This window comes from Coregonus lavaretus, assembly GCF_964263955.1.
Source record: "Coregonus lavaretus genome assembly, chromosome: 3".
Lineage (NCBI taxonomy): Eukaryota > Metazoa > Chordata > Actinopteri > Salmoniformes > Salmonidae > Coregonus > Coregonus lavaretus.
Window position 1 is genome coordinate 19,394,558 of NC_139990.1, and position 10,045 is coordinate 19,404,602.

The 10,045-nt window shown below is 42.9% G+C and overlaps 1 long non-coding RNA gene across 3 annotated transcripts; it reads left to right on the forward strand.

Annotated features, from left to right (window-relative positions):
- The first annotated feature begins 2,516 nt into the window (after positions 1–2,516).
- LOC311114706 lies at positions 2,517–5,249 on the forward strand. 3 transcript variants are annotated; one of them, XR_014611141.1, is made up of 4 exons: positions 2,517–2,954; positions 3,165–3,487; positions 3,917–4,159; positions 4,915–5,249. It is a non-coding gene; the product is annotated as an uncharacterized lncRNA (long non-coding RNA). The 3 variants fall into 3 exon arrangements; XR_014611143.1 differs by having other exon boundaries at positions 3,168–3,487; XR_014611142.1 differs by lacking the exon at positions 3,917–4,159.
- The last annotated feature ends 4,796 nt before the right edge of the window (positions 5,250–10,045 follow it).

Genomic DNA, 10,045 nt, shown 5'->3' on the forward strand with positions numbered 1-10,045 from the left:
TTCCTCTGGGACAACCAACACGACATCACTTTCCAGAAAGTGAAAGACTTGATCACGAGAGAACCAGGACCAATCCTTGCCTACTACGACCCCAACAAAGAGCTCAGACTCCAGGTGGACGCGTCAAAGTATGGACTAGGGGCAGTGCTACTGCAAGAAGGAAAACCCATCGGCTACGCTTCCAAATCTCTCACAGACTGTGAAATCAACTACGCTCAAATCGAAAAGGAGCTGTACGCCATTCTGTTCGGATGTAAGCGTTTCCATCAGTATGTCTATGGACGACAAGTCATTGTGGAATCAGACCACAAGCCCCTCGAGTCAATCATGAGGAAACCGTTAGCCGCAGCCCCGCCAAGGCTACAGAGAATGATCCTTCAACTACAAAAATACGACTTCACAATCACTCACCGTCCAGGCAAAGACATCCCTGTCGCAGACACACTCTCCAGGAAGTTTCTTACCTACAAGGACAGCAGCCTCAGTGAAGGCATGGACATGCAGGTGCACACTGTGTACAGCAACTTACCAGTTAGTGACACAAAACTGAAGGAGATCCGAGCAGAAACAGAAAAAGACACACAACTCACACAGCTGAGGAAAGTCATACAGTCAGGATGGCCTGAGGAGAGGAGAAAATGCCCTCAGAGCGTCTCAGAGTTCTGGAACCATCGTGACGAACTGTCACAGATCAACGGAATAATTTTCAAAGGAGAGAAAATCATCATTCCTACCAGTCTCAGAGAAGAGATTTTGACAAAGATCCATGCTGGACACATGGGCATGGAAAAGTGCAAACAGAGAGCACGGGACATTTTGTTTTGGCCCGGAATGTGCAAACAAATAGAGGACATGGTTGGTAAATGCCCCACCTGTCTTGAACGACGCCCCTCAAACACCAAAGAGCCAATGTTACCTCACCGTATCCCAGACCGACCCTGGCAGGTCGTGGCAACCGATCTGTTCACGTGGAACAACGAGGACTACATTATAACAGTGGACTACTACAGCAGATACTTCGAACTCGACAAGCTTCACAGCACCACATCTGCAGCTGTGATACACAAGCTGAAAGCAGCCTTTGCCAGGCATGGCATTGTAGAGACTTTAATATCTGACAATGGGCCCTGTTACAAATCAAATGAGTTTGAATCCTTCACAAAAGCATGGGAGTTCACACACGTCACCACAAGCCCACATTACCCTCAAAGTAATGGCCTTGCTGAAAAATCTGTGCAGATCGCTAAATCACTCATGGACAAAGCAAAAGCAGACAAGAGAGACCCCTACCTCAGTCTCCTTGAATACCGCAACACTCCAGTTGACAACTTCAAATCACCAGCCCAGCTGTTGATGAGCCGCAGACTTCGCTCAATCCTTCCCAGCACCAACCAGCAGCTGCAACCTGAGGTCGTCAGCTACAAAGAAGTGCATGCAAAACGTGCACAGAGACAACAACAGCAAAAGCGATACTACGACAGGTCAGCCAGACCACTGCCACCACTGAACGACGGAGAGTCAGTTAGAATCCAGGAGCATGGCTACTGGAAGCCAGCAGTCGTCATCCAACCAGCTGACACTGAACGTTCATATCACGTTCGCACCGCAGAAGGAGCGGTGTACCGCCGCAATCGTCGTCACCTACTGAACACAAAAGAACAACACACTGACGAGATGAACTGTTCCCCTGAAAGAGAACGGGATGGACTAAACACAGACACAACACAACATACACCATACTTACCTGCAACACCACAAGAACTGTTGACTGACACAGAAGCATGCTCAGCTTCATATCACACAAGGTCAGGAAGAGAGGTCAAGCCTAGAGCTGTCCTAGACCTGTGAAATGTCAAAGGGTGTAGGCGGATCGCTGCCCTAAAAGAGTTTCCAGACTGTAAACTTGTTATTGAAAGTTAACTTGAAATGCTTTGGTATTGTATTTGTTTGATATGTTGAGATGTCATTGCTACAGTGAAAAGCTGAGTTGCTGAGAAATATTTGTTCTAAAAATAACAATATGCTGAATCATTGTTTGTCTGTTATGTTGATGCAGTTGGTGCAGTTTAAATGGTTACTTACCTCGAGTTCAAACTACAGAGCATATATTCAAAAGAAACGCTTTATTGTTCCACATATTTTTTCTTTTTTTTAAAAGAAGGGGGATGTAATATTCATATGTGTCACCATACTGAATTGTAATTGGATGCATCATACTGTGCAATGATTGGTTAAGACCACCCAGGTGGTGAGGTCATTCTAAGATGATCATGGCCAGAGACACATGGACATGCAAGTTATAGCTAGTTAATAAAGAGCTACGTTTATAAATATCCTGTCGTCCTGCATTTTATTATTTTGTACAAAGCGTACAAAACAAGACAGTTGATAGCTCTAAAATTCACAGGTTCAGTCTTATCTCTATCCTTTTTAGGGATCAACGATATCAAATCCTCATTAAAGGTGTCCGGAAGAAAGCCATTTTTAAATGCCTCCTGGTAAACCACTGCACTGTAATCCCAAACAGTTGTACTAGCTCATAAGTAATAAGGTCATAACAGTCAAATGTCGTTATGCAGTTGACCAAACTATAAAGTGTTGAGCTCTGTTGAGATTTATGCCACTTTAATTGAAGAGGGCTCAATATTTTATAGGTAATTTGTGTGGAACGCTCAAAAAAGTTTAGGTAGTGTCATGACGTTATCGACGTCATGACGTTCTGGTGGGTGGGTCATCTCTCCCTCAGGAAAGCTGAGTCAGCCATCTTGAATTTGCCTTGATGCGGGGATGTTTGGGCCGCCCGTGTGGATGTGGAACACAGTTTAATTTGTTTTAATTTGTTTGCAATGCGCACTTTTATGCTGCCCGCTTGAAACCACCACCACCTCCGTTTTTATCATTAGTCTTATTGCCTTCGTTTTCTTAAGCGCCATCTTATCATCACCTCTGATTTGGTAAGTAACTCTAATGTTGTTTTTGTTGTTTTTTTAAAAATTGAATTTCGATAGTCTTAAATGTGGAACTGGGAATACATTTGTACAATGTGCACAGTGAATATTTGTTGTAAATAGTTTAAAAATCCAAGTAATTGTAACTTTAGAAGTTGTTAAATATGTGACAAATACGTTACGTTACTTCATCTTACAACGGTGTAACGTTATCAGCAGGTTTCCTGGATGACCTAGATTTCCCATAATGCATGTTTGCCCGGGACATTGACGGTGGAGGAAGGTCCATGAGTTTTCGCTGTTCGCCGGTAATGCAAGTGCGTACTGTGAGTATACTTATTTCAATAAGTGTCTGCCTTACACAGTAAATATTTTACGTTATCGAGCTGTGTGTACGTGTGTGCTAGCGTGAAACGAACAATGCTAAACAACATAATGTGAGTGTGTTATCATGATGCTAACCAGGCCTGTGTTTGTATTTCTTCCTAGGCTCAAGTGTGTGGTTGTGAGATCATCTCGAAATCCTTTTAACAGTTCAGGTAGGATGTATTATGAAATAGTGTTACTAATGTAATACATTGCTAAAACCAAGTATAGAGTGTATTTGTTATAATTCATTGGTATTAGATTTAAAAGGTGATCGAATAGCTCCTGATTTGTAATGTCATTAATGCATTTCTTTTGAAGCAATGTTTTTAAAAAATGTACAAGTGAATAGGTTGGTTTACTTTTAAGTTTACATTTCCCACGTATCTCGTTAAAGTTTTGACCAATGAGCTAACTTGTTAAGTTGTGGCCAATGGGAGAGTGGACTGGTTGCCGGGAAAGAAAAGGGAGGGAAAAGTTGAAAGAAGGGAGAGGAGAGACGTTAGTGGGGTTGGTGAAGGAAAAACGACCAAAGGAAATGATAGAGAGAACAAAACCATACCTACAGATTTTATTTCTATAAGAGAGTGTTTATTATTTAGTTAAGAAAGACCAAGTGGAGACTGAAGCTGCCGTCGCATTGTGGAGACATTCGACATCCTAGAGGTTAGCCTAGCATCGTGCAAGACTTGGAGAGAATTGCTTGTGACGATCAGTTCGGGTTTCCAACGGATGTCTGTTGCTGCTACCGAGTACTGGCTGCATTGATAGCTGTGTTCGCTGTGGATCTTGTGAGGACACCTGCACGGAACTACTATATTTTGCTGAGGCATTATCTACAAGTAGTGAGTAACTACAAATGTGAGGTGGACTTCGGGACTTTATGTATGTCGTCATTTTTTTTATGAGCTCCAACGCGCGCCCAGGGTTTAAGCAAGCTTGCAAATAATTTGGACATGGGGTTGTGGAAAAATCATTGGGGTTTATAATTTGTATTTCTTTTGATGTGATACATTGAACATTTGATTAATATAGATCTTGAACCTTATGTCTGTTGTATTGGTGGAGTCATTTACTGTTTCAGTTTCATTTAATGCATGGGAAAGCATATCCTTATAACAATAACCAAGTCTATAATCATTCTATCTGAAGTTAATACCCTATTTGTCATTCACCCTAGCAAGTTTACAATAGGGATTCTTATTGGAGATGTCCTTCTCACCTAATATCCCATGCTGTTCAGATATTCTAAATAAGGTAATATCGTGAGAGTCAAATTCGAGCCTGGTGAGAGGGTTACACTAATAATTGGTTTTATTTTATGTGTTTCCACAGTCATTCTTTTGCTATTTCTCTAAATGTTTTTATCTCAACTGTGGGGTCAACAGTTGATCACTTGAACCCTTTATTAATACTTTGTTAAATACAAAGAACAACAACAGAAATAGCAGATCTATAAGCACACAACTTTGATGCTTTGCTTGTTAATAACTAACTTGCTTATCTTTTAACATTTTCATTTTTACTATAATTAGTGTACAATGAATGTTTTTGATATTTGTGTAATTATTATTGTAATGGATATTTTTTGTCCATGTAGGAACAACGTGATGTAAATATGAGACGGGCCCTCGTCCTTCGTGCACTTCCTGTGTACCTGCGTGAAGATGCCTCCAAGTTTTTCAGGACCTGTAATGTAAGTGTACTGGCCTCACTATCAATCCCTTTGCTTAGCTATTCATTCAGCTTAAACATGACATCACTCAAAGAACTCTAGGAGAACCAGAGGGGCATTCCAGAAAGCAGGTTATGTGAAAACCATCAGTATAGCCAATTGTTATAGAAATATAGAAATAGAACAGCGCCGGGAAGATGGCTGCCGTTTTACAGCCCTCTAACCAATTGTACTATTATGTGTGTTTTTCCGCGTTATTTGTATTTATTTTGTACATAATGTTTCTGCCATCGTCTCTTATAACCAAAAAGAGCTTCTGGATATCAGGACAGCGATTACTCACCTCGCATTGGACGAAGATTTTTTCTTCAACGAGGCGGTCGCGAAGGATATCCTACAGACACCCGACAAGGCCCAGATCCCCGTCATTCGCGTGAGGAAGAGACGGAGATATCGCGGACGCAGATCCGGGTGCCTTGTAAGGATCCGACGGCGAGCGAGTAAACTGCCTCTCCCATCAATCCTACTAGCCAACGTTCAATCTTTTGAGAATAAGATGGACGAGTTAAGATTACGGTTATCCTACCAACGGGACATTAAAAACTGTAATATCTTATGTTTCACGGAGTCGTGGCTGAACGACAACAATGATAACATTCAGCTAGCAGGCTATACGCTACATCGGCAGGACAGAACGTCTGACTCTGGTAAGACAAGGGGCGGCGGTCTGTGTATATTTGTAAACAACAGCTGGTGCACAAAATCAAATACTAAGGAAGTCTCGAGGTTTTGCTCGCCTGAGGTAGAGTATCTTATGATAAGCTGTAGACCACACTATTTACCAAGAGAGTTTTCATCTATATTTTTCATAGCTGTCTATTTACCACCACAAACCAATGCTGGCATTAAGATTGCTCTGAATGAGTTGTACAAGGCCATTAATCAACAGGAAAACGCTCATCCAGATGCAGCGCTCCTAGTGGCCGGGGACTTTAATGCAGGGAAACTTAAATCCGTTCTACCTAATTTCTACCAGCATGTTAAATGTGCAACCAGAGGGAAAAAAACTCTAGACCACCTTTACTCCACACACAGAGACACATACAAAGCTCTCCCTCGCCCTCCATTTGGCAAATCTGACCATAACTCTATCCTCCTGATTCCTGCTTATAAGCAAAAACTGAAGCAGGAAGCACCAGTGATTCGGTTAATAAAAAAGTGGTCAGATGACGCAGATGCTAAGCTACAGGACTGTTTTGCTAGCACAGACTGGAACATGTTCCGGGATTCTTCAGACAGCATTGACGAGTACACCACATCAGTCACTGGCTTCATCAATAAGTGCATCGATGATGTCATCCCCACAGTGACCGTACGTACATACCCCAACCAGAAGCCATGGATTACAGGAAACATCCGCACTGAGCTAAAGGGTAGAGCTGCCGCTTTCAAGGAACGGGACTCTAACCCGGACGCTTATAAGAAATCCCGCTATGACCTCCGACGAACCATCAAACAGGCAAAGAGTCAATACAGGTCTAAGATTGAATCATACTACACTGGCTCTGACGCTCGTCGGATGTGGCAGGGCTTGAAAACTATTACAGACTACAAAGGGAAGCACAGCCGCGAGCTGCCCAGTGACACAAGCCTACCAGACAAGCTAAACCACTTCTATGCTCGCTTCGAGGCAAGCAACACTGAAGCATGCATGAGAGCACCAGCTGTTCCGGATGACTATGTGATCACGCTCTCCGTAGCCGATGTGAGTAAGACTTTTAAGCAGGTCAACATTCACAAGGCCGCAGGGCCAGACGGATTACCAGGACGTGTACTCCGAGCATGTGCTGACCAACTGGCAAGTGTCTTCACTGACATTTTCAACATGTCCCTGACTGAGTCTGTAATACCAACATGTTTCAAGCAGACCACCATAGTCCCCGTGCCCAAGAACTCTAAGATAACCTGCCTAAATGACTACCGACCCGTAGCACTGACGTCTGTAGCCATGAAGTGCTTTGAAAGACTGGTCATGGCTCACATCAACAGCATAATCCCAGAAACCCTAGACCCACTCCAATTTGCATACCGCCCCAACAGATCCACAGATGATGCAATCTCTATTTCACTCCACACTGCCCTTTCCCACCTGGACAAGAGGAACACCTACGTGAGAATGCTATTCATTGACTACAGCTCAGCATTCAACACCATAGTGCCCTCTAAGCTCATCACTAAGCTAAGGATCCTGGGACTAAACACCTCCCTCTGCAACTGGATCCTGAACTTCCTGACGGGCCGCCCCCAGGTGGTAAGGGTAGGTAACAACACATCTGCCACACTGATCCTCAACACGGGGGCCCCTCAGGGGTGCGTGCTCAGTCCCCTCCTGTACTCTCTGTTCACCCATGACTGCATGGCCAGGCACGACTCCAACACCATCATTAAGTTTGCCGACGACACAACAGTGGTAGGCCTGATCACCGACAACGATGAGACAGCCTATAGGGAGGAGGTCAGAGATCTGGCCGTGTGGTGCCAGGACAACAACCTCTCCCTCAACGTGACCAAGACAAAGGAGATGATTGTGGACTACAGGAAAAAAAAGAGGACTGAGCACGCCCCCATTCTCATCGACGGGGCTGTAGTGGAACAGGTTGAGAGCTTCAAGTTCCTTGGTGTCCACATCACCAACAAACTATCATGGTCCAAACACACCAAGACAGTCGTGAAGAGGGCACGACAAAGCCTATTCCCCCTCAGGAGACTAAAAAGATTTGGCATGGGTCCTCAGATCCTCAAAAAATTCTACAGCTGCACCATCGAGAGCATCCTGACTGGTTGCATCACCGCCTGGTATGGCAACTGCTTGGCCTCTGACCGCAAGGCACTACAGAGGGTAGTGCGTACGGCCCAGTACATCACTGGGGCAAAGCTCCCTGCCATCCAGGACCTCTATACCAGGCGGTGTCAGAGGAAGGCCCTCAAAATTGTCAAAGACTCCAGCCACCCTAGTCATAGACTGTTCTCTCTGCTACCGCACGGCAAGCAGTACCGGAGTGCCAAGTCTAGGTCCAAAAGACTTCTCAACAGCTTCTACCCCCAAGCCATAAGACTCCTGAACAGCTAATCATGGCTACCCGGACTATTTGCACTGCCCCCCCACCCCATCCTTTTTACGCTGCTGCTACTCTGTTAAGTATTTATGCATAGTCACTTTAACTCTACCCACATGTACATATTACCTCAACTACCTCAACTACCTCAACTAGCCGGTGCCCCCGCACATTGACTCTGCAACGGTACCCCCCTGTATATATAGCCTCCCTACTGTCACTTTATTTTACTGTATATATAGCCTCCCTACTGTCACTTTATTTTACTTCTGCTCTTTTTTTCTCAACACTTTTTTTGTTGTTGTTTTATTCTTACTTTTTTTGTTTAAAATAAATGCACTGTTGGTTAAGGGCTGTAAGTAAGCATTTCACTGTAATTTCTGCACCTGTTGTATTCGGCGCATGTGACCAATACAATTTGATTTGATTTGATTTGATTTGATTGTATTTTTTCCAACAACGTAATTTCAAAGTCCGTGTTTCTAGTTTTTCGCCGCATTGAGTATGAGATAAAATGTTTTTATATTTCATTTTCAGCCGATTTTAAATAAAACAAAATAGCCTAAAATAAAACATTGAACAACATTCAACCACTTCCTTAAAGGCTAATATAAAATAAAGTGATGTTAAATTCAAAATGAAAAGACGACTGCATCTGAAACTCTGTCAGTGATTTATATAACAGCCGCAGCCAGAAAATGTCTGCTTCCTGTTTTCTCCCATTGCCATGGTGAATAACCGTATCGGAGCTCCATTGATGATGGCTTTTTACTAGTCGTCAGGCACAAGCTCAACTCCGAGTTAACGTACTCTGAGTCAACTTACCTAACTCAGATCAGCTGTTCTGTAACTGAAAACTCAGTTTCACTTCACAGGGTAAGTCAACTCTGAGTTCAGGGTTAGGCTCAGTTTGTTGAACCTCCTTTCTGGAATAGCCCCCAGGACCTGTTTATGAAGTTACCTTGAGTTGTTATTCTGCAAACTGACATGTAGAAATTACATAAATGAAAAGGTAAGTATAAAGAATTCCACTAAACAAAAAGTATGCTTACAGGTAGGTGTGAAACTAACATAAAATAATAAGCATGTGTAAAGAAAATAGTTTAAACATGTAGCTTAGTTGCAGTCTAAGTGCAAAGTGACCGTAATGTCTAGACATCATTAGCATGATTTGTATCCTTGAGGGGCTGAACTCATTTTTGTATTATTTGTGTTTTATAGTCAGCAGATGGTCCAGACCTCACTGACACTCCGGTGGCTCTCCTGACAGTTGTCACTGATGATACTACTGATGCGGCCCTCTTCAGCCCTGAGAGCATCTGTATTGTCGTGGAAGATGAAATACTTGTGAGTGGTCCCACAAACCTGGCTGACTCATTTCTCCTGCTCTTTGGGTATGTCTATGCACTAGACCTACAGTACCCAAAGAATCTCGAGCTTACATTCACATTTATCCCAAAAGTTGTGATGTGTCTTGAGGACAACAAACCACTGAAAGGCCGTCTACTGACACTGAAGAATGATTTGTTCAATGAGTGAATCACTCAGAATGGACTATTTGTTGAGCTGAGTATTGAGGATGTTTTTAGTTTTTTTCCCCTCTTTACAAATGTAATAATTTGCCTCTTCTACCTCATGTTTAATATGTTACACTGTTTGCCTCTTCTACCTCAGATTTAATACATTGATTGTTAATAGATAAATATCACAACATTGACGTATTGCCAAGCCCAAGTTTTTGTACTGTACTTGTGGGAAACGACTGTTGAATTCATGCACTATACATGTTTAATGTTGTGTGACCTAATGCTTACCTTGATGTTGCCAGTTGAAGTACGGCACAGTAGAAACCAGTACTTTTATTTGAATGTTTTATTTAAAAAAAGTGAGTTGCAGCCTTCAAGGTACAGTAAGTGCCAAAACGTTTTAAATGGCTCCAC